The sequence below is a fragment of the Triturus cristatus genome, chromosome 5_2, assembly GCF_964204655.1.
Source record: "Triturus cristatus chromosome 5_2, aTriCri1.1, whole genome shotgun sequence".
In the NCBI taxonomy this organism is placed as follows: domain Eukaryota; kingdom Metazoa; phylum Chordata; class Amphibia; order Caudata; family Salamandridae; genus Triturus; species Triturus cristatus.
This window is the reverse complement of record NC_140588.1, coordinates 228,523,220-228,547,766: the sequence shown is the minus strand read 5'-3', so window position 1 is coordinate 228,547,766 and position 24,547 is coordinate 228,523,220. Positions and strand designations below refer to the sequence as shown.

Sequence of the window (24,547 nt, the reverse complement as noted above, 5' to 3'; positions counted from 1 at the left end):
GCATACTGTTTCCGAAACCTGCTTAAGAACCGTCGGAGGAGCAACATCCTGAGGAGAGCCCGATTTTAAGTTGTTAAGGAGCCTTTCAACAATAGCAAGATCTAACAGCGGAAAGGCTTTGAGATCTCTAAATAAGTTAGGGGCTCCCCCCTCCGACCTTTCATTACCACTCTCCATTTCGTCTGGAGTATATGGAGTTGTCACAAAGCTAGAGTAGATGTTAGACACTTTGGACGCGAAGAAAACGGCTAGGTCCTCGCAATGTTTCTGAGGGTCCGGAGCAGGATTGGTAGCCCTAGGAGTAGCAACCAGAGATTGAAAGATTTTAAAAATCTCTCTGGGGGCATTGGCTGCTTCCAAGATTTTACCCTGGTAATATGCTGCTTGCGTGGATTTCAATAATTTTTTGTATGATCTGAGGGATGCTTTATATTCAGTTTTTGCAACAGGTGCAAAGTCCTTTCTCCACTTCCTTTCTGCTCGTTTGCACAGTTGTTTATGTTCCTTAAGTTTTCCAGAGTACCACGGTTGTTTATTATGACCCTCCCGATCCCGCATCTCTTTTTTTGGGAGGGTGGCATCTAAGGTGTTATTAAGCCAGTTGTCAAAGGCTTCATTAGCAACCACTGGATCCTCATGGGGAATAAGCGGACACCTCTTCAGGGCTGCCTCCCAGTCCCTGACCGGTAATCTAAACCAAACTCGGCCAACTTTCTTTGAAAGGGTAACCCTATGATTCTGTATTTCTGGAGACCACACAAAGGAGAGTAGGGCGTGGTCTGACCAGGGAACAAAGTAGGGCTGATCACACACAATGTTCGCAAGGTTAGTAAAACAATGATCTAGTAGATGCCCGGCTACATGAGTAGAGCTTGTCACAATTTGTTCCAAGTGTACTACTCCCAAGGTATCGAGCAGACATTGCGATGCAGCTGCATCGACTTCATCAAGGTGAATCTTGAGATCGCCCAAGATGGAGAAATTGGGGGCACTGCTAATGGAGAGAGAGATCTTATCTAGAAGATTTTTACAGAAGTCACGGTAATCACCCGGGGGTCTATACACCAAAATCCCTGAAAAAGTACACGTGGGCGAAAAGGATATGGAGAAGCCAAGACTCTCACATTCTGTAAGTGGACTCTCAGAGGTTCTACATCTAAAGATGTTCCTATAGATAATTGCCACACCTCCTCCCCGCCCTATTAGACGATCCTGTCTGATGATCGAATAATTGGACGGGAGCGCCTGGACTATATCCGGGTCGGATGACTCGGTCAGCCAAGTCTCAGTTAAAAAGAGTACGTCTGGGCCTCGTTCCTCTAGGATCAAATGGATCTCCATGGCGTGCCTCGGGAGAGATATGCAGTTTAACAGGGCGAATGTAAAACGGGTAATATTAGCTCTCACTAGCTTTAAAGGCTTGCAATGGGGACGGAAGGATATTACGTCCTCTGGTAAGGTCTCTATCGGACAAATGGACCTCACATCACCTCTAAGAGCCCTTAGCAGATCACCACTGTAACTGAGGGTATTAGGAGGTGGGGGACCGGTTTCTGGCATTTCAGCCGTCTTCAGCCAGGCTTGCTTGAATGGCCAAACAAGGGGCTATAAACAGATCGAGTTACAAATACTGTGTACGAAATAGTCATACTCAACAATGGTTTGCAGGCCGAAGCGGGGGAGGCCCAGCCCAGCCTCCTCTGGCCTCTGAGGGCCACAGAGGGCCCGCACTTTGCCCGGGTTTCGACCGGCGCCGCCCGCGCGCGTCCCGCGACGCGGGGGCTCTTCTCCGGTTTAATGCACCTCTGGGCGCGGAAGAGGCGTGAGCGGCTTCCTGCCGCGAAGGACACTGGGAGGTGTAGTCCTCACTGCGGCCGCGTGGGTTTGCAGATGCGGCGGCAGTGGCAGGGGAGATAGCGCCGAGAAGATAGGTCAGGGACGCCCAACAGGTATGGCAATAGCACAGCAAGCAGCAGACAGAGCCCCCGCTCCACCGGGGCTCTCCTCCGGTTTAATGCGCCTCCGGGCGCGGAAGAGGCGTGAGCGGCTTCCTGCCGCGAAGGACACTGGGAGGTGTAGTCCTCACTGCGGCCGCGCGGGTTTGCAGATGCGGCGGCAGTGGCAGGGGAGATAGCGCCGAGAAGATAGGCCAGGGACGCCCAACAGGTATGGCAATAGCACAGCAAGCAGCAGACAGAGCCCCCCAATTCAAAAGTAGAAGAAGCGGATTGACAAGCAGATAAGACACTGGAGACTGTTCTCATCAAGTAAGGAGGCAGCCACCAGAGAACTAACATTGCTAGAAGAGTTTGCGAGAACCCTTTTTGGCATGAAGGGTCTTTTTCAGGTACATATAAAATCCTAGGTGAAAGCTTGAAGGAATTTGAAAGTATCAAACACACTCGGGAACCGCCCTAAACAGAAACATCCTTAACAGGACCTGGGAGGGGACATGGAGAATATTCCGAAACACTATACAACAACAGTACCTACATAAACAGGTTCCAAAGTACTATAGCCATGGTACGTGATACCTGGAAGGCTACACTCCCTTTACCCATTAAACTCTGACAAATGCTGGGGATGTATACATGGGACTGGGACAATTTTAAGTAGATGGTGGCATTTTCCAAGAATGAAAACTTATGGAAAAGAAATCCTGGGCAGAATAAAGGAAGTTTCGGGGTGCTTAATCCCTGTGGCCAAAGTATTGCCCTCTTGGAAATCCAGAGGGATGATACAAACCCCATACGATATCAGCACAGACCAACAATTTTTTAAACGGCTGGGACAACTAAAACACTAATTGAAACATATTGGAAAAAGACTGAAACACCCAACAATACTCAATGGTTTTACAGATTATGGTAATTCGTAGCCATGGAGAAAATAAAATATAACCTCAGACAAGAGGGAAAATAATTGTGGAAAACATTATCACTCCTGGAAGACTACCTTAAACGAAGAAAACACATCGTCATGGCTCCAGTGAAACTAAGGGACTATTTAAAATTTGTCAGATGGAGTAGTGTCTGTCAAGATAGCAGAGGATATTATCTCTGCCATTGCAAGGGTACTCAGCTTGCTAAATTTAGAATTGTCTGCCAGCCTGCGGCAAAGTCCTGATATTGAAAGGAACCACCACTACAGCTGTTCCTTTTAATGTACAAAACATTTGGTGTACTCCTATCATCTGTTTTGATGGATGTACACCAAATGTTTCAAAAGTTTTTGGTTTTTATTGAAAAACAAAAAATCTAATGACCCCTTAGAGTTTTCTCCCATGGTGTGGAGGTCTTTACTGAATATTTCCTGTCCCGCACTATCAGGTTTTTCCTGGCAACGAAAGATAGAAAATAAAGGCATTACACTGTCCACCCTAAATTGAGTGGAAGGTGTAATGTCCTTCCTCCGACAGCCCCTACCCCATGGGGCCATCAGGGAAAGAATTCCCACGGGGTTGCATTGACGAACTCCTAGCTAAAACGGTCAAGAAATGTGTCCTGCTACAACTCAACCAGCAAAGAGCAGTGGCGGCTCCTCCACTAAGGCAGAGGAGAGTCGCCCTACTGCTTTTAAGCAGTGTCACTAGGCAGCTTTGGGGGTGGGACAGGGCGGGGCTGCTCTGCTGATAGAGCAGTGGAGGGGAGGAGTGGGTTGCACTCCCTAAAGTGGATGAGCGCCGATCATGAAGACCGATCCACGGCGCTCAGTTCAATCACAATGCTGCATTGATGCATTGTGATTGGCTATCGGGAGACTGGGAGCCGTGTGCATCCTGTTTTCTGCTTCTAGCCCTGGAAGCGGGGAAGAGGACGGGAAGGAGGTAGCGGTGACGGCGGGCAGCAGAGGCGGACAGATGAGTATGAATATTTTATTTTTTATTTAATTCCTTTCCCTCCCTCCCACCCTGGTGACCCCCCCACCACCTTCAAATATCAGCCACCACTGACAAAAAGATGAATTCAACCTGCACAACACATTACAATCGGGCTTCAGGAGAGCTTGCAGCACTGAAACTGCTATGCTCAATATTTCTGATGACATTCACAAATCCTTAGATGAAGTTGACCAATGCCGCCGTATCCTACTCAATCTATCGGTGGCCTTTGATATGGTAAACTATCAAGCTTTACTTGAGACCCTCAAGAGTCGCACTGGTATCAAAGACACAGTCTTGAAATGGTTCACTTCCTACCTGCAACATCGTTCCCAACAAATAAAAATCAACAGTTATCTCTTGAAGCTTGTTCCAGTGCCACAAGGTGTTCCTCAATGTTCAATCCTTTCTCCTGCCCTATTTGATCTCTTCAGGGAACCTCTCACAATTATTCTGAAACAAGCAGGGGTCAAATATGACATGTATGCTGACAACACACAACCCTACTATAAAGTAACATCTCAGAGAGACATCCTCCATCTGAATGCCACACTAAACAGGATACAAAACTGGTTAAGTTCCAACCACCTAAAACTAAAACCCAGCAAGGTTGAACTGCTACTCCTTAGGGGCGGCTCCTCCGTTATGGCCGAGAAGCATCTCCCCAATGGTGGAGGAGCGTTGCCCCACTGCTAAAATGCAGCAAATTAAAAATAAAATGATAATAAAACTATTTTATTATCATTTTATTTTTCACCTACTCGGCCAAGTCCACTGAGTCTAGGGAGGGGCAGGGCCATGCTCTTCATCAGCAGCAGCCAGGCTCAGCTCAGAGAGGAGGAGTGGTAGGTGCACTGTAAGCACTCATGTCAGTTTGGCTGGCCGTCTTAGGGCAGCCAAACCTACATGGGCACTTACATTTCTCCAACCCAGCTATCTTTCACAGACTGGTGGGATAAAAGGCACAGGTTCCCTGTCCCTAACTGAATGGCATTTTAGCCCACTCAGACTGATTCCGGTGCTTCTCTCATGCATGAGAGCAGCATCTAGATGGGATGGAGTGGGGAGGGAAGCAAAGGAGCACTGAGGTGGCTTGGGCAGAGAAGCATCGGGGGACACCTGGGAGCAGCAAGTAAGTTATTTTTTTTAATTATTATTATTTATTATTATTCCCCCCTCCTATGCCCGAAGCACTGCCCACCACGGTTTAGTGGCAGCAGCCACCATTGCTACTCCTCTCCCCTAAAAACAATCCTCTACCAGTCCAAGAATGGCTCAAGAACTTAAACACATTCGACTGCTCTCTTTCCATTTCCAACTGCAGAAAATCAGTGGGTATCACAATGAACAGAAACATGTCAATGAAGAAGTTCCTCAACATAGGTCAAGGATCCCTTTTCACACTAAAACACCTAAAATAAAATCAAACCTTTTATCATCCCCAGTGACCGTAAGACTGTAGTGCAATTGCTTGTCCTCTCTAAACTGGACTATGGCAACACCATCATCACTGGAACTCCAAAACGTCACTGTGTATCCCTCACTGTGCACCCCTGAGAACCACTCTCAATGTAGCGGCCAGACTCCTCACAGGAATAAAGCAGTTTGATCATATCTCACCTACCCTTAAGAGTCTCAACTGGCTTCCCATTGAAGGAAGATGTGTCTTCAAGACCGCCTGCATCACCCACAAAGCCCGTCATACAAAACCCCCAAATACCTAGAAACCAAACTTTCCAGAACAAGTAGACGCCAGAACTGAAAAGTTCCAACTCACTATTTCTCATACCCCATAAGATGAAAAACAAATCCACTCAGGCGCACACCTTCTCAGGAAATGCCCCCGGAATATGGAACTTACTCAAAAGATCTCCGATGAAAGCATAGCTTTTCTTGCTTTAAACAAGACCTCAGATCTTTGCTACTTAACAATTGCTTCAACTCGCATACAAGTTATCTACATTTCCCAAAGACATTGCCCCACACTGCAGGCTCTCTCGTTGTAGTCTCCTGACCCAGTCAGTCCCTAATTTGGCACTAATGTAATTAATTGCCTTTTTGCTGTATTGTGTAACATCATTACCTTTTTGCTGTATTGTTATGTACTTTGCTTCTGGGTTCTCACTATTTTAATGATGTTTTTGTATATTCTTCAAGTAGACTGCATTTGACCTACACGCATCCTCACATGTATCTAGAATTATCCTATGCGCACTACTTGCAAAGCACTCTGATACCTTCAGGTCTAGCTAGTGCTATATAAAACTCTAAACACATAAATGGGGATGAGAATGGGATGGGAGGATAGTTTTGGAGGATAATACGGCAAATACTGTTCCTTTTCTTTGTATCACATTCATATCTAACACTTAAAGAAAATCATAAAAATTTAGTACTTTTTGTAATGTTTATCAGCTGTAGTGCAAATTGTATGCTATTATTTTGCATTTCTTGAAAAATCTTTCCCAGTCTTGCCAAGTACCACACATCGTGGGGTTAGGCTAACGCATTTTAGTGTCGGTGTCTGAATCATCACACTAAAATGCATTAGTCACTTATTAGAGCCCCCCCCCCCCCCCGAACCACTCCTGCGAGGCCCAGCCTTCAAAGAGCTTAGTCCTGCCAAGTACCACTCATCAGGGGATAGACTAAAGCATTTTAGTGCTGGTGTCCGCATCACCGCGCTAAAATGCATTGGTCAAGCATTATAGCACCCCCTGAACTACCCCCACAAGGCCCGGCCTTGCGGGAGCTGCATTTAAGCAGAAAGTGCACTGGCAGTGAGTGCTCTGTGCTTGCAAGATGAGACTATGCTCTGCACTCAAATATGTTGCAGACTTACTGCTGTTTACTTCTTTATTAAGTCTTCACATATAATCAAGGTTGAATAAACACCAAGGTGCAGGCTGGTCACAAGCTGATTAATTATCACCCACATCAAGCCAAGCACGACTCTGTGAGTGTGTATCTCGTGGTCTTCTAACTGTTCGCTCCCGGCTAACAGCTTGGCTTGGTAGCGGCGCCTCTGGTTGAAATCCTGCTGCCATTGTAGACCCAAGTATTGTGCAGCTTAATAGATAGCGCAAACTCAACCCAAAGGTATTGGAGTGCTGCTTTATGAAGAGGTAAGCCTGAAATGGGCGCTCACTGAACAGTGCATTACATCTCATTTTAATGTTTGAGCTGCTAAGCTGGACAGCAGACTTATAACAAAGAAGCCGATCCCTATTCCCAGCTTCATATCGGAAACAGAAGTACTTGTAGCTCAAAAAAGAGCTTTCTTCAAGCTGGGGCTTGAGTGGTCAGACTGAAACCGCTGTCAAAGGGAAGCATGGTCATGAGTGATAGAGCGCAACTTTGTCTTTTATTTGTAGGGGTGCGTTATAATCACAGTTAGTCCACATCCACATATAATCTGTTATCATATTAATATTATATCACTAGAATGTGAATTGTAACAACGTGTAATTGAAGTGTTAGATATTTTCTTCACTTAACCAAACAATTAACGTAGTAAATGTATGTGTTTAGGTGAAACCATATGCGTTTGAAGTGTATTCATGACTAATGAACGTATTTTATAAATGCTCATATAAGGTGTGCATTTTAATGGCTCATATATGCATATATCTTAAGCGTGTGCACTTTTCTTATGTTAGCCGAAACTTGGTAGGCCTAAGTTTTGTTTCTCCCTGGTCGCTCTCGGGTTGAAGGTTGCTAATTAGAACTTATGTGCTTGAGGAATTTCTCTCCTTCCATGTTTCTGTTGCAGGTGCAGGAATTCGTCCTTGTTAGTTTGAATAACGTCTTTGTTTTAGGAGTTAGACAGAGATGGGGAGGACAGGATGCCTTTGTACAAGTAGAGCCAAAAATGCAGGAGGATATTATTCTTGTCTGGAAAGCCCTGGAACCAAGGTCATCGAGCTAGAGCCTGGATGTCCATTACTTCATGGAAGGTTACCTAATAGGAGGGACCTAATTGGATGAGGTGGTCTCGTGATGTATTCAGGGTGTGATGTGTGGCTTTTGTATTGGGGTTAGGGACAGAGTCCAGACACTTTTGCCTTACCTGAAGAGAAGAGAGCATCTTAGAACGAGCTCTGTAGCTTTACGCTACTCGACCCATTCAACGTAAGTGCAAATCTTAGGAAGTCTTCACGTGCTGACACCTTTCAGGGAACTTGCCTTGTAAAATGCTAAGTAGGGACATCACGCTAGAAGTAGTGTAGAGACAGATAAATGCTTTTTGCTTATGAACCGCCAATGAAGAAATCTTTTGATGTAGTTTATATAATCATTTCACTCTCGTCATGAGGTGTTTGTATGTCCAACTTTTCTTGCCTTTATAATAAATATACTAAAATTTGGATTAGGAGTCAGTGTTCCTTCAGTGTCATGGGCATTGTTAAATGTATAACTGACAAATGAATTTCTCTCCCCTCCACACTTACAAGCAGGCAACAAAGAGCCATCGACCGGGGGTTCCAGAGTAAGTCTATAACGTGGACCCCAGCTCCTTCATGAGGAATGTGCCCTGCTCTTCATCCCGTGCCCTCAAATCCTGTAAACAGTTTGGCAGATAATGATCATGATCGAGGTGTGCATGTTTTCTTTGCTCGCCCGGTGCTAGACTGAGCAACAGATCTTTAACTAAACAAAATGCACTTCAAAACAAGTCCAAATAATAGTGATAGCGCTGATTTTCAAAATGGCAATTAGAATAATTCACACATTAGCAAAGACGAGAAGTCTGCCTTTTTAATCAAAGGTGTTTTCATAGATTGGAGAGTTTGTGGATGTGAGTGTCTTTGGGGGAATGTGTAAATTGTTGTGAGCAGTGGGTCCCAAATTGTGGTCCGCAGGCCTCCAGGAGTCTGTACCACAGTTCCAGGTGGTCTGCAGGCAGCAGTTTTAAAAGCACTGGAAAGTTCCTTGTATAATCAGCAGTTTTTGGGCAACAATAAAAGTGTCAAAATAATTCCAGTGATTATTGAACCTCAGAGAGATGAGGGTTTTGTCCAGTAGCAGATTTGACTCATCTAAGGTAGCGCAGAGGGTTAATAAGTCTGATGCAAAGACCGTGTACCATGCATTTAAAAAACACAATATGATATGCGGAAAGGTCAGTGGGATACTGCTTTTGTCAAAGAAATTCTGTTGTCACTGTGCAGTTCATAAGGTACAGTCATCATTTGGCACAGTGAGCTATGACCTGCCATCAAAGAGCTGCTTGCAAATTGCATGGTACGAGTTGATAAGTTATGTTTTTTCTCACTCTTTCATTATCCCGATGCTGCAAAAAAAGGTTTGTTTGGGTGGAAATACATTCTTAGTATTAAAGTCAACGCTAACCACTGTGCTATGTTCTGCATCCTGAGTTTGTGCTTCTTCAGACCAAGCACCCTTAAAAAATGCCTACCGTTATGGATGACGTGAGTCCTACACCTTGTAGCCCCCTTTGCTTCATGTAACATTTTCTATACTTTGATTTACACACAAATGATTCATTGTCTCTGAATGTGTGTGATATAAAGTGATCTGATACCCTACACTGGAATGAGAGGTGCTATAAAACAAATGAAATACATTTGATAGAGGGGCTATGGAGAGATAAGAGGCATAGTTTAAGGGTGATAGTGAGGGAATTAATGAAGAGCCCCAACACAGATTCCCATACCCTAGTGCACAGTAAGGTCATCATTTACTGTGATTCATAAGCTGTTGTAGAATGCATAATTTTTCCCTTATTTTCTTAGGGATAGAGATCCCCAAAATTCACTTTGTAGTGGTCAGGCTCACTCGTGGCACTTGGTGTGCACCATAAGGGGACTGGTTTGACATTTTCCAGGATTGCTTTGGGTTTCCAGTCCTGCCCTGGCAGGAGCAGGGGTGTCATACCTTGAAATAAAATCAAACATTGAAAAGTTAGTTGCCAAGATGCAGCACCAACCTTCTCATTACATTTTTTGATTTTTGCAAGTGATTTCAATATAAAATAATAACATCTTTACTAATTTGATTATTTGTTTGGTGTGCACATGTTGGTGTATTTTTTGTGAATTGCTTTTTATAATGTTTGAAACGTATAGTACAAATTGCTTGAGGGTCCCTGGCTTCCAGTACTGACTCAACGGGAGTACTCAGGAGTCAAAAGTTTGGGAACCACTGGTTGTGAGAATCTATTTATGGTTGTGATTAGATGGATATTTGAGCACATCATTCCTGGAAGGATGGTTAAATGTACAGTTGAGTGTTTGCAAGAGTATATGAAGTACGAGTGTGAGTGAGTACATGAATGAATGAAAGGGTTGCTGAGTGCATGGATAAGTGAGTACATTTAAATGAGTGCTACTTAGGTAGGTTAGTGGATTAATCAAAAACATGCATGGCTTAGGGAAAGGGTGAATGCATGGAGTGACTTCTAAGTGCATGAGCAGATCAATGGATGAATAGGATAATGAGAGTGCATGGATTGGGACAAATAAGTGAGCAAGTAAATGAGACAATTGATACTTAAATATGAGTTAGTGAGTGCATGGAGAGATAATGAAGTGCATGGATGAATGAGTGGGTGTTTGGATAAACAGATGAATGGGTGCATTATGTTGTCCTGAGCTAATACCCTTTGTGAAACAGGAAGCTGAAATCTTGGTATGACATGTAGGAGGGTGCAATCCAGACCAAACAGATGCATAAGTTAAGTAAAAGAACAGAGCAGGCTATTCAGAGGCTGTGGACCCCAACTCACTTTGGACCCTTCTTCAACCCTCTGTTACATGAACTATTACCCTATCAACTACCACTCATCAGGGGTCAGACTAATGCATCCAAGTGCTGCTGTCTGCAAAACTGCACTAACATGCTAATGTCAAAATATAATATTATTATGTAATTATAGCTTCTCTATGTGCAACCAGGAACTGTAGTTTGATGGGGCTGGATTCTTGATTACCTGATTATCTTCAAGAACCCTCTCGGTCGTCAGGATCTTTTTACCTGCTAAATAGTGTAGAGGGGAGGAAATCTAATTATTACAACATAATCACCAAAACTTTGATCTCATTTGGAAAGGACCACTGACTCTGAATCTAAAATTTGTAGAATTTTATTACGACCAAAAATAACTGAACATACAGACACCTAGTACAAGGTGCAAAAGGTAAATGAGCACTAATACAAAAGCAAGTCTACGTAAAAGTCTCATACGACTCAGAACATAAAGAATAACCAATTCGAGTAGCATAAGGAAAGCAATGGTTAAGCCAACATCTACATTAGGAATCATTAGCATAAAAGAAAGAAAAATCGTTAATCTGTCCCTACTCTAACTCTAAGGTGACATCCCTACTTAACATTTCCCATCCCAGGCAAGAGAATCAAAAAGGTGTCAGCAGTGAAGACTTCCTCAGAAGTACATTCACGTGGAGCTCGTTCTAAGATGCTCCGTCAAGCTTCCCATCTAAACCTCAACTGCTCAACCCTCGGGGCACTTTCCCTAATACAAAACCCCAAAAACGTAGAACACGCCCTTCGGCACACCTCTTCAGCCAAGTCTTCTTCCAGTACTTTTCCGACACAGCTCGTCTTGGCTTTAACGACGGTTAGCTTGACCTTGGGTCCCAGGCACCTTCTCCGCTGAAAGTATCATCCTCAAATTCCAACGTACTCCCCTGTGGGCTTCTCGTACCATTCTAACTCCTAAAACAAAGACCTAGTCTCACTAACGAGCTAAATGTCCTTGCACCTGCAACAGAAACATGGGAATGAGAAACTTTTCACTTCATTAAGATTTTCCATCTTCCTACAACTCAAAGCCTTTACCAAGGGAAATCGTTTTCGGCCTACAATGTTAGCTAACATAAGAAATGAAAAGGGCTTTCTCTTTAAACATATTTGCGATCAGGCCTTTACACTGTTAAACACATTACTAAATCACACAATAAGCATTCATTCATTAATTCTCTTAAACACGAAGAAGCAACCTGTACGTGCAACTTTAACATGGCACACGTCTAACCTAACGCGTTTCATTACCTAAAATCAAACCCTATGCGTTTACTAAAATACCTTTGCAATGAACTACGACATTCTCCTACATAAAAACATGGTTACAATTCTAATCACCTCTATGTTAAACACTTCTAGTAACGCAGTTTTCTAAGGCACATCTAACTATGTCGATTAATATGTGGGTGCGGACTAACAGTGAATATGATGCACCCCTACAAATTTCAGAATATCGTGACGCTCTATCAGTTACCCCCTTTGATGACAAATGTCATCACACCATCACACAATTAATTCCCTTGGAGAAAGAACCGGCCTAAACAGTACTTGTTGCCATCCTCCCATGCCGGAACCTCTCCATATTCTTGATATTCTGATATTGACTGTCCAGCAGTCTAACCATTCGCACTTCATTTGCTCTGAGAGCTCTTTCAATTCTGTATCCCCTGTACCACTTATAAGCTCTAATGAGGCCCCACAAGCAGACCACGCAAACCACCACATTAATAAGGGGCTTGGCACAAATCCAAGGAACCCTTTTCCCAGATTCACAAACCAACTTCCCACACGACCAAATCCTTTATCAACCTTTTCCCACACTCCTTCTTCAGTCAAATCCTTGATCTCTTGGTGGATCGTTGTAATGTTGTCTATATTCTCTAGATCCTTGCTATTGTCTGGAATATACGTACAGCATTCCTGAACCTTCAATAACTTACAGACTCCGCCCTCTTTTGCCAATAATACGTCTAAAGCAAGGCGGTTCTGCAAAACCATCGTCCTGATCGACAACATCTCTCCATCCACCAATAACAATGACCTTGCTGTATTCATTGACAACTCATCAACCACAGTCGCCAACCTTCTGATATTCACATCATTCAGGACCACACCTAGGATTGGTATCATTGCTCCAAAAATGTCGCCAATCACTGCTCCTGCACTCGCAGCTCTCCTTACTTTAGGATGATGTCCAGTTAAATCCTCCGCATGATGGATTTTTGGAAAATAGCATGTAACATACCAATTCGCAGGCAACTTCACATAGGCATTTCTTCCACACATGTAATACAGAGTTGGAATCACTTGCACCGTACCTTGCAAAAAGTTCTTAGCAGAATCTTCCATGGTGAAGATAAGCTCACATGTACTTTGTCCTACCGCAACCTTTTCATAGTAGGTCTGAGGACGTCTCACACACAACTTCCCTTATTGCGCTTGATCTAGTGCTATAGGTCCATAACTCCCCTTGGATCTGTGTAATCTCTCCTCATCAGTCCAATCTACTGGACTCTCTCCTGTATTTCGTGTCTGTGTTAGTTTTCTATACCTATCCTCTACTTGACCTATAAACTTCTTCTCTGTCTCGGACAATGAACATGTCAAATTATGTCGATGAGCATAAGCCGTATCCAATTCCAAAGACGGTATGAAATGCTTCCGGAGTCGATCATCTGACTTATAGTAGTCATATTTATTCAAATGCTTGTAAACTGGAACTTCGGGAAGTACTGCATCGTAATTGGAATAGAAATACTCAAAATGCTTTCTCTCATAAAATATACTTAGCAACAGGCTACAAGAAATTCCATATGTTAATGGAAGATGATGGTATCCAATACCCTTGTCTACAGAAGAAGGCAGCTGCATGCACACATAGCAGTCTTTCGCATCCATCGCATCCACATATTCATACAACAACTTCGCATACGCATTAAGCTTAAAGTCACTTCTAGACAGATCTATATGAAATCTATGACTCTCTTTAAGTATCAATGCTCTTTTAGCTCTTATAGTAACCTCCTTCTGGCTAGAGTTGGTAGGTGTAGATGTCCCCTGTACCTCCCCCTCCTGCTCATGTGAAACGATATATGAGGCTACAACTATTACAACTATGGAAACTATCACTAACGCTAAAAGTTTACCTATCACTAATTTAGCCCTACGATAAATATTTCCAGCATCTGCCATCCTTGCAATGTTCTCAAAGTTCTTGGCTCTGCAGCAACACGTAAGAGTCTCTTTCTCCTCCAAATATTGCTTGTCAACCAGTTCAAACAACACTTCAACTGGAAATCCCCCTTCAAATTCTCAGTTCCTTATTTACACTGTCCACAAAAGTCTCCCCTAGCCCTCTTTCGTCAATTTGAAGGAAAGTCCCTAATTTTATTCTTCTTCCACACGGGCCTAGGTCATCTCTTTTCCTTTTTTTTTATGTACAACAGGGTTTTATCTTCATTCCAAAATAAGATCAGCTCCCAAAATCTCTAAGACACCTTGCAAAATTTCAAGACGAAGCACCACTAACTCTTGATGTGGTGGTACAATGACAAAGGTCGGAAAAAACAGCGTCTCCAAGATAAATTCACAAATCTTGCTCAGAAGTGGTGGATTCGGAATATTGAGAGTCAGTATTCCTTCGATTTACACCCCTGGAACCAGTAACGGCACGTCTATGTTCAGATTCGGAGAATTGCAGATCAGCGTCAAGGACCTCAGCCCCCCCGTGCTCAATACGCCTGGCATCAGTCACAACGTCTGTCCACTCTGGTGAGGCGTACGTTTGACACAGCACTCTTGTTCTACTTGACCTCCTTAGATTAGCTCGAGCTTGCTCCTCGTCACTTTGTTCAGATTCAGACGTTTCAGAAACTGGGGCATGGTCTCTTTCAGGTGCCAATCTCAAGTTCAGTCGCCTCTGGCTCACGGGCCAAACTCTTTCAGCTTCTGTAGCACTTCTGCTCTCCCCTTGGTTACCCTGTGCACTACTTCCATCTTCTGCAGAAGTTGACTCTACTCCACCCACAGCATCACTTTCTCCGTCTGAGTCAAATTCGGGGTTTCGATTTTCACATCCCCTTTCAGCTCGATCTAGTGCACAACCAACTGCATCAGCAACCCTCACAGCTTGACTTGCCCTCTCAGATGGCCCTGCCACCTCAGCTGGATTTTCATTTACGAGAGGGGCTGTATCTTCCAAGGGTGCTGGAACTCTGCGGGTATGGGAGGCATGCACCCAATTCGGCAGTCCCCCACACTTCACTGCCGTGTTCGTGACCAGTATTACCTGGTACGGACCACGCCAACGAACATCCAAGCAACTCTTCCTCACGTGTTTACGCACAAGCACTCAATCCCCCGGGCACAAGTCGTGGCACAGGTCACTGGCGGCTGGAACAGTTGCAGCTTGCCCCTGCTGGGACACAGAATGGACTACGTCAGCCAGTCCCTTACAGTAGTCGAGAATCAAGTCATCAGTGATGTTAATCAAAGCAGTGGCAGTTATCTCTGGTACTCGCATTGCCCTCCCCATTAGAATCTCGTGCGGTGACAACCCAGTCCTCCTATCCGGGACGCTACGGAGGCTCATGAGGACCAAGGGCAGTGCGTCGGGCCATTTCAGGGATGTCGAAGAACACACTTTGGCCATACGCGCTTTCAAAGTCCCATTCACTTGTTCCACAATCCCTGAAGCTTCTGGTCGGTAACTGCAATGCAATCTCTGATCCACATTCAAGGCAGCACAGAGCAATTTCATGATCTCGCTATGGAAGTGTGTCCCTCTGTCTGACTCCAAAGAGGTCGGGAAACCGAACCTCGGGATAAGCTCTCTTAGCAATAGTTTAGCTTCAGTGAGTGTGTCACATCTACGTGTTGGGTAAGCCTCCACCAAAAACACACACTACAACTAGAATGTACCTCAACCCATTGCACTTTGGCATCTCGATAAAATCCAACTGCATTCTGTTGAAAGGCCCTCCCGATCTCCCAATGTGACTTAGGGTCAAAGCAGTTCTCTTACCTGCATTCATCTGCTGACATGTAACACACCTCTGACACACAGCTTCCGCAACTGCACGAAACTTCAGGTTATACCACATCTGCGTGAACACCCGCACCATCACATCTCTGCCAAGATGTACTGCACCATGTATCAATCTTGCCATTAGACTCAGCAGACATTCAGGTAGCACAGCTAGTCCATCACTCGAAACCCACCCATCCACATCTCCCTTCTCACATCCCAATTTTATCTAGCCATCCCTTTCTTGATCAGGAACTTCATCCTGTATTCGTTTTAACTGCTCCCATGTATCGGCCATGGCTAACATCATGCTGAGATCGGTTCTTTCTTGACTTTCTCCAGTATACCTTCCAAAAAACCGGGCAACTTTGTCAGCATAGTTATTCCCCATAGATACAAAGTCATTTCCCTTAGAATTGCCAAAACATTTGACAACTGCAATCTCTTTCGGACATTGCAATGCTTACAACAACTGTCTCACATATTCCCCATTTCTGATGGGCGAACCTGAAGAGGTCATGAACCCTCTCTGTGACCATAACTGCCCGAAGTCATGAACAACACCAAACCCGTACTGACTGTCGGTATAAATCGTTATTCGAATCTGGTCAGCAGCCAAACAGGCACGGGTCAAGGCAATGATTTCAGCTACCTGTGCGGAGTGTACTCCTTCTAAACAAGCAGCTTCAACCACCCCTGTAATGGTACACACAGCAAAAGCTGCTCTCAGTCGACCGACACTGTCTCTTAAGCATGAGCCGTCCACAAAGAAAATTTCATCAGGGTCAAGGAGCAGTTCATCAACAATGTCTGGTCTCGGTTTGGTGCATAGTTCAGTCACATCGAGACAATCGTGATCCTCACAATCTCCATCGTCCACATTTGGAATAGGCATCAATGTTGCAGGATTTAAAACAGAACACCACTTCAACGTCACATTTTCTGCAGCAAGTATAAGCTGCTCATAGCGGGTTCATCGATTGTTCGTGAGGTGCTGTGTTTTAGTCCTTGTCATCAACAATTCAACAGAGTGTGGCACATAAACTGTAAGTGGATGTCCCATTACAATACTCTCACATCTTTCGATACTGACACCTGTTGCAGCAACGGATTTCAGACATCCGGGCAACGCAGAAGCTACTGGATTGAAAGTAGCTGAGAAGTAGGCAACTGGTCTACGGACACCTCCATGATTCTGAGTCAGAACTGACAATGCACAATCTTCTCTCTCGCAACAAAACAATGTGAATGCCTTGTTGTAATCTGGCATTCCCAAAGCTGGAGCACAACACAGGGCTTCTCTCAGCCTCAAAAATGATCTCAAACAGTCTTCATCCCATGGTACCGGATCACTCACATCCTTGTGCATCAGCCGTTGCAAAGGCTTCGCTTCAAAAGAGAAGTTGGGAATCCATTGGCGATAATAGCCAACCATCCCCAAGAGCATTCTAACTTCTCTTTGAGTAGTGGGCACAGGCATACTCATAATAGCCTCAATTCGATCTGGTGACACCTTTCTCTTGCCCTTCTCTATTCTGTGACCCAAATACTGTACTTCACTCAAACAGTACTGCGATTTGCGCGGAGACACCTTGTGTCCGTTCTCTGCCAGATGATTTAGTAAGGCAATGGTATCGATCCTGCAAGCGTCCTCAGTTTCTGAAGCAACGAGCAGGTCGTCAATGTATTGCACCAGAACAGAGTTCTGCGGCAACACAAGACCTTCAAGATTCTTCTTCAGGATCTGATTAAAGATCGATGGGCTCTCCGCATACCCCTGTGGGATACGACAACACGTTAACACGCGATTTTCCAGCCGGAAAGCAAAAAGGAATTGGCTTTTCTCATGGAGTGGAATCGAGAAGAATGCTTGACACAAATCAATCACTGTAAACCACTCAGCTTCACATGGGATCTGAAACAGAATCACAGATGTATTTGGTACCACCAGACAACATGTAACAAATATCTCATTGATTTTCCGCAGGTCTTGTACAATCCTGAATTTCCCACTCGGTTTCTGTAGTCCCATGATAGGTGAATTGCATGGGCTACCCATAATCTCTTTCAGAATTCCCTGCTTGATCATAGACTCAATTACAGGTTTGATCCCTGCAATCGTCTCAGGTGATAAATTATACTGGGGCGTCCTAGGAAATTCTACATTCGGCTTGACCTGGATCTTCACTGGATCTATACCTTTAACCAGTCCAATCTCTTCTCCACTAAGATCCCACACATCAATTGACACAGAATCCCTCAGATCAAGTGGGAGTTCCTCCACTGTCAGCGCCGGGTACATTTCTATCAGAAACACTGATTTGCAACCTTAAAGGTCGCATCATTGTCCTTTGTCTGTACTTCAACTCCCTTTGGTGTGCAATAAATGGTACAATTCAGCTTGCACAACAAGTCTCTTCCTAACAGGCAAACTGGGCTCGAATCGCACACCACAAACTGGTGTCGATCTCTGAAAGTTCCTATTCTCACAGGAATTGGATCGGTCAGTGGGCTAGTCAGTTTCTTATTTGTTACGCCAACAACTTGGATCGGTTGTCCCGAGAGCGGTAGGTTAGGTACTACTGCTGATCTTACAGTAGACCGGGTAGCACCAGTGTCAACCAAAAAGGTGGTAGGGTGACCATCAACATCTGCTTCTACAAATGGTCCCCTCTGGTCTACCTCCAAGCCTGCCCCAAGCGTGCAGTCTTCCTCCCCTCTCAGGCACCGTCATGCCAACGGATCTGGACCAAACTTCTCACACCCTTTGAACAAGGGCATCTGTTGGTACGTCCGAACTCCCTGCTGAGCACTCTGAACCCTAGGTGGTTGAGTGACTTGCACTTGCGGGCTATTAGTCCTCCCTTTCACCATCCTAGGTCTAGTCACAGTGGGAACCATTTCAGATACAGGTACCTGAACTATTTCCCCTTCCTGTTGCAACTGACTCATCAGATTCAGAGGACACTCGCGTTTCCAGTGTTCAACCTGATGACAAAGATGACACACAGTGGTCTTTTTCAATGTCGCAACATCCAGCCCTGTCTTAGGGTCAGTTGACTTTGGTCTTCCCTGACCTTGGATATTCTGGTTTCCTCCTTGATTATTTCCCTACTTCCTTCCTAACGTTCCCCCATTAGGTTGTCCCTGTGCTGTTTGCATCTGAACGAGCATCAATTTGTCTTTCAACTTCCTGTGCTTCGAATCTATCTCATCGCTACAGTACCTGGCATACCGCAAAATCTCATCCACCGGCTTATTCTGCCAACAAATCAAATGCTGCTGTATCATGAGACTAACCTCAGGCTTCAATCTCAGTACAAACTTTGAAACAAACTGTCCCATGTCTTTTGTATCCAACACATCTAATCCACTATGCTTAAAAGTCTGCAAAAGTCTCTCATAGATCTCATGCACCGTCTCCTTTGGCTCTTGTACTGTCCGATCTATCTTGACCCAATCAATATCCTGAGGTGAAATCTTTGACTTCAACCATGTAATCACTTATTCGAACCCTGTCAGGCTCTGAAGTTGGCCACTCAACGGCGATTTTACATGCCGACCATAAGTCACTCGGGATCACAATGTCAAACAAGGTATTCAAGTCAACCCACAACACCTTCAAGATCTTAACAAACCGATCAACCTGCTTATACCATTCCACAGGCTTTTCCCTCAAACGGGGAAAATCATTCGTAAATGTAGCCAAATCACCCCTGCTCCAAGGCACATGCACATATCCTCCATTCTGTACTTCTCATAAAGGGAAATTCCCTACATCCATCATCCCTTCCCCTGGAGGCGGCATCTCTCCTACTGTCCTTCTAGAACTCTTCTTCTTGGACCACCTTTCTTCCCACTTATCAAGCATGATCCACGCACGCATTGCTATAATCAAATCTTTGATATGGGCCCTCAATCCCATGACCCTCTTCTATTCCAATTCTTGATCGCTATACTGCAATCTATGACTTCCCGTTAATTATTTCGTTTTGAACAGGTCCACATCATACTTTTTAGCCAACTCAGACAAATTCTCATGTGCAGTTCTCGCCTTGAGGGTCACATCATTCGCTACAAAAAGTAACTCATCCTGCTCGTACATGTACGTTCTTTCGAGAGTCAAATTTCCACTTATTATCTCATCTACTTCTGCTTTCAACCTCACAACATCCAACATTCTTCCCTTCAGAGCTCTCTTCAATATATCTCGACAAGCTGCTCCGTTCCGCTCATCATAATCGCACTCGCGTTCCTGAGATCTGCTCTCTTCTGACATGCTCATAGGAACAGAACGATTTACCACAGTGCCTCGTTCGCTTTCAATAGTTCTCTCACTCTGATTCTGATTTCTCACTGGCGGTGCCCACATCCACAAGTCTGATCTTGACTCGGCCAAAGACCTCGACCTCACTGATCTCGCATCCGGCTGTCCCCTCGAAGAATCCGCTGTAGCTGGCAAGGGCGTACTACTCTCTATAGGTCTAGGAGTCTGCTCTGCTCCACTCACTGATCCATTACCCTCGACCACACTCCTTGCTCCTACAGCTGACTGTACCAGACTCCCAACCCTCTCTTGATCCGGGTCGTAAAAAGAAACGATGGGTCCAATGGTAACCGGTACCTTTAGAGCATCCGGTAGCCTCATACCTCTCCCAGCCTCTGTGCCGGCTGTAACCTGGTTTTTCGTACCCTCGGTTCCTGTCGAGATTTTCCCTTCTACTCTCACCTCTGACTGAATCGGTAGTCCACTCGTCCCTTCTACTTGCGCCGACTTCCCTTCATAGGAGCCGGGATTGTATGGAGGTGGTCTCTCAGACAACAACCTCTCTAGTAGGCTGTTATCGTTATCACTGTCATCATCATCTACACTCTTTACCTTTGAGCCATCCGTCTTTACCAATAATGGATACAACCTGTCTCCCTCTATTGTTTGCACTCTCTATCTTTTCTCTTCTGCATCCCACCTTGCCTCCTGAAATGCCTTAATCGACTTCTTCATCCTTTCTTGACTTCGGTCTCTTTTTCTATCATGTGCCGCTCTAATCCATGCATGCACCGCCTCAAACTGAGTTGGTCTCGGCAAAGGTCGTAGTGCCGCCATTACAGACTTCAACTGATACAACACTTCCAACCTGAAGGAACCATATCACGGGAAAGCCAGTTCTCCCTCGCCCTGGGTCATTTTATGCCAATTTTCAAGCCAAATTATAGTATGCAATCATACATTTCTCGCCATGTAATGCGCCGGAGTATTCTCGGGAGGGGCTTCTTCTCCCCCACGAGTAACCACATGTTTGACACCTCTACATAATTCTCGGAAAACCTTAAAGCATTTCATGATAACAAATTTTTCGATCACACACAATATTTTCGTTTACTTCCTGGTATCAATCCACCTCTAGCAGCGCGACTCACACCAACCGACCTATCGCAGCGCGACACCTTCTGACGTCACACGTCCTCCACTCGCAGCAGTTCCCCTCCTTCACAGTTCACGTCTCACCCTTGCATTCGTCCCATTCATACGCTGAAATAACCGTTTGTCCAAAACAAGTTACTTCTCTGACTGTCCGTCCACAGTCTCTCGAAATTGTCGACCTCAACTGGCAATTGTCTGTCTGTGAACGACCAGACAATCGTCTCAACTGATAGGTTTCAATTATTCAAATTCCACATACACCAACCCACGACCAGCGTTGGTTACTCACGCACTCACACATTCGCACCCCCTATTTCGGTCTGGGTAATCGATGACGACTCATTATCCCCTTTCAGTGGTCAACAAAATCTACCTCGGGTGTCTTCTACACCACAATCACTTAAGCTACTCGTCGAGCCTAAGATTTTCCCGGGCTGCGCGCGCTCACAGCCTGATCTCACAATCACTCAACACTCACTCCAACTCCGCAAGACATCGCACATTCAAATCAACACCGCAATCTACAAAACACCTTACCCTATTCATACTCACTCCTCCATGAACTGCTGCTTCCTGCCGCACTGCTACTCTCCATCAATCTCCATCAACCGCCATCTTCCGCCGCTCATCATCCGATGGGTCACCATCACCTGACTTCTATGGGCCTCTGGGATGTCTTATCTAGGTCTAGATCACCCCTCACTATCAGGAATAACCATCCTACTCTGCTACCAACTGATGGGGCCGGATTCTTGATTACCAGATTATCTTCAAGACCCTCTCGGTCGCCAGGATCTTTTTATCTGCTAAATAGTGTAGAGGGGAGGAAATCTAATTATTGCAACATAATCACCAACATTTTATCTCATTTGGAAAGGACCACTGACTCCGAATCTAAAATTTTTAGGATTTTATTACGACCAAAAATAACTGAACATACAGACACCTTAGTACAAGGTGCAAAAGGTAAATGGGCACTAATACAAAAGCAAGTCTACGTAAAAGTCTCATACGACTCAGAACATAAAGAATAAGCAATTCGAGTAACATAAGCAAAGCAATGGTTAAGCCAACATCTACTTTAGGAATCATTAGCATAAAAGAAAGAAAAATCGTTAATCTGTCCCTACTCTAACTCTAAGGTGACATCCCTACTTAACATTTCCCATCCCAGGCAAGAGAATCAAAAAGGTGTCAGGAGTGAAGACTTCCTCAGAAGTACATTCACGTGGAGCTCGTTCTAAGATGCTCCGTCTAGCTTCCCATCTAAACCTCAACTGCTCAACCCTCGGGGCACTTTCCCTGATACAAAACCCCAAAAACGTAGAACACGCCCTTCGGCACACCTCTTCAGCCAGGTGTTCTTCCAGTACTTTTCCGACACAGCTTATCTTGGCTCCAACGACGGTTAGCTTGACCTTGGGTCCCAGGCACCTTCTCCGCTGAAAGTATCATCCTCAAATTCCAACGTACTCCCCTGCGGGCTTCTCGTACCATTCTAACTCCTAAAACAAAGACCTAGTCTCATTAACGAGCTAAATGTCCTTGCACCTGCAACAGAAACATGGGAACGAGAAACTTTTCACTTCATTAAGATTTTCCATCTTCCTAAAACTCAAAGCCTTTACCAAGGGAAATCGTTTTCGGCCTACAATGTTAGCTAACATAAGAAATGAAAAGGGCTTTCTCTTTAAACATATATGCGATCAGGCCTTTACACTGTTAAACACATTACTAAATCACACAATAAGCATTCATTCATTAATTCTCTTAAACACGAAGAAGCAACCTGTACGTGCAACTTTAACATGGCACACGTCTAACCTAACGCGTTTCATTACCTAAAATCAAACCCTATGCGTTTACTAAAATACATTTGCAATGAACTACGACATTCTCCTACATAAAAACATGGTTACAATTCGAATCACCTCTATGTTAAACACTTCTAGTAACGCAATTTTCTAAGGCACATCTAACTATGTCGATTAATATGTGGGTGCGGACTAACAGTGAATATGATGCACCCCTACTAATTTCAGAATATCGTGACGCTCTATCATGTTCAGTGGGGTTACAGAAACTCATCAGCCAGAGCGCGATATGTTGCTCCAAGCAGCTGTAGTTTGAGGAGAGGTGTCTCACTGCTGAGGAAATTGGCCTGGGCCCAGCTAAGTAGTTTAACTTTCTTTCTCTAAAGTTGGTTACCGTTTCTCATATTGCCTATCACTGGGTCGTAAAAGCATTTGACTACATGATCATTCGAACTGCAGCCTCATGGCAGAGTGCATAGAACAATTGTCACACATTTGCAACTGTAATTACCATACACCGGCTGTCTAAATACTAACAGCACCAAATTCAAGAAAAGACAATGCGGATTTACAAGACGGGAGGGAGAAAGAGAGAGAACAGGGAAGCGGGGGATGCAAGAAAGTGCATGCAGAATTAGAGAGTGAAAAGAGAGTGTCGAAGAGCAGGGACACATGAGATTTGCAAACACAGGATTACAGAAAGATGTTTGGATACAGGTGTCGGAGTGAGAGACTACAGGTGAAGCAGTGTCAAGAGGAGAACACAAGTATTTGGGGCACTCCGAAGGCAACTACCGCTTCCACAGACTTATTAATATTTAATATTGCCAGCATCGAAATATTTTCAATTCTATTTAGTCACAACAAAATCATAGTGTTAACTCATGGGTCTGATGCTGCAAACAAGCATTGGCAACACCCAGTAGGTCTGGCTTGTTTTCACCATATGTTCCTGGTGTGAAATGTCTGGATGCAGTAACAGATAATTCACAGAGAGGGACTCAAATACTCATCATTGTTTTCATTTAGTCATGAAAAAGTGTCAATGCAAGTGGGACACATTAGACAATTGATTGTCACTCATACCCCGACTGAAACCATGGAAATATCACACATAAGCAGTCTGAAAACCTGACAGCTATGCATTTGTTTAACAGTATGATCAGTTTACAAGCGCACTAGCTAAATGCCCTTCCATTTCTGGTGATTTGGGGCAATTTTAAGATCTTCTTAGGGTTTCTCATTGCTCAATTCGGTGTAATTTCTGATATTTATATGTTTCCCTGGTCTTCATTGCTTGATTTTATCTAGTGAGAAAGGCTCGCTCAAGTCGTTGAATGTCACTAATAATTAAATTACACTGAAATTATGGAAATGTCACACATAAGCAATCTGAAACCTTGGCAGCTACGGGAGCTGCATTTAAGCAGAAAGCGCGCTGGCAGTGAGTGAGCTGTGCTCGCAAGACGAGAATATGCTCAGTGCACAAATATGTTGGCATCTCGCTCCCGTTTACTTCTTTAGTAAGTCTTCACACATCATTGAAGGTTGAATAAACTCTGTAGGAGCCGGCGGGTCACAGACTGAATTAAATTATCACCCATAACAAGCTGAACATG

The 24,547-nt window shown here is 44.4% G+C and overlaps 1 protein-coding gene across 1 annotated transcript in view; it reads left to right on the top strand.

The window, feature by feature from the left end:
• Nucleotides 1–24,547, top strand: part of LOC146822827 (Y+L amino acid transporter 2-like) — a 436,531-nt gene that overhangs the window by 112,533 nt on the left and 299,451 nt on the right. The window lies entirely within an intron of this gene.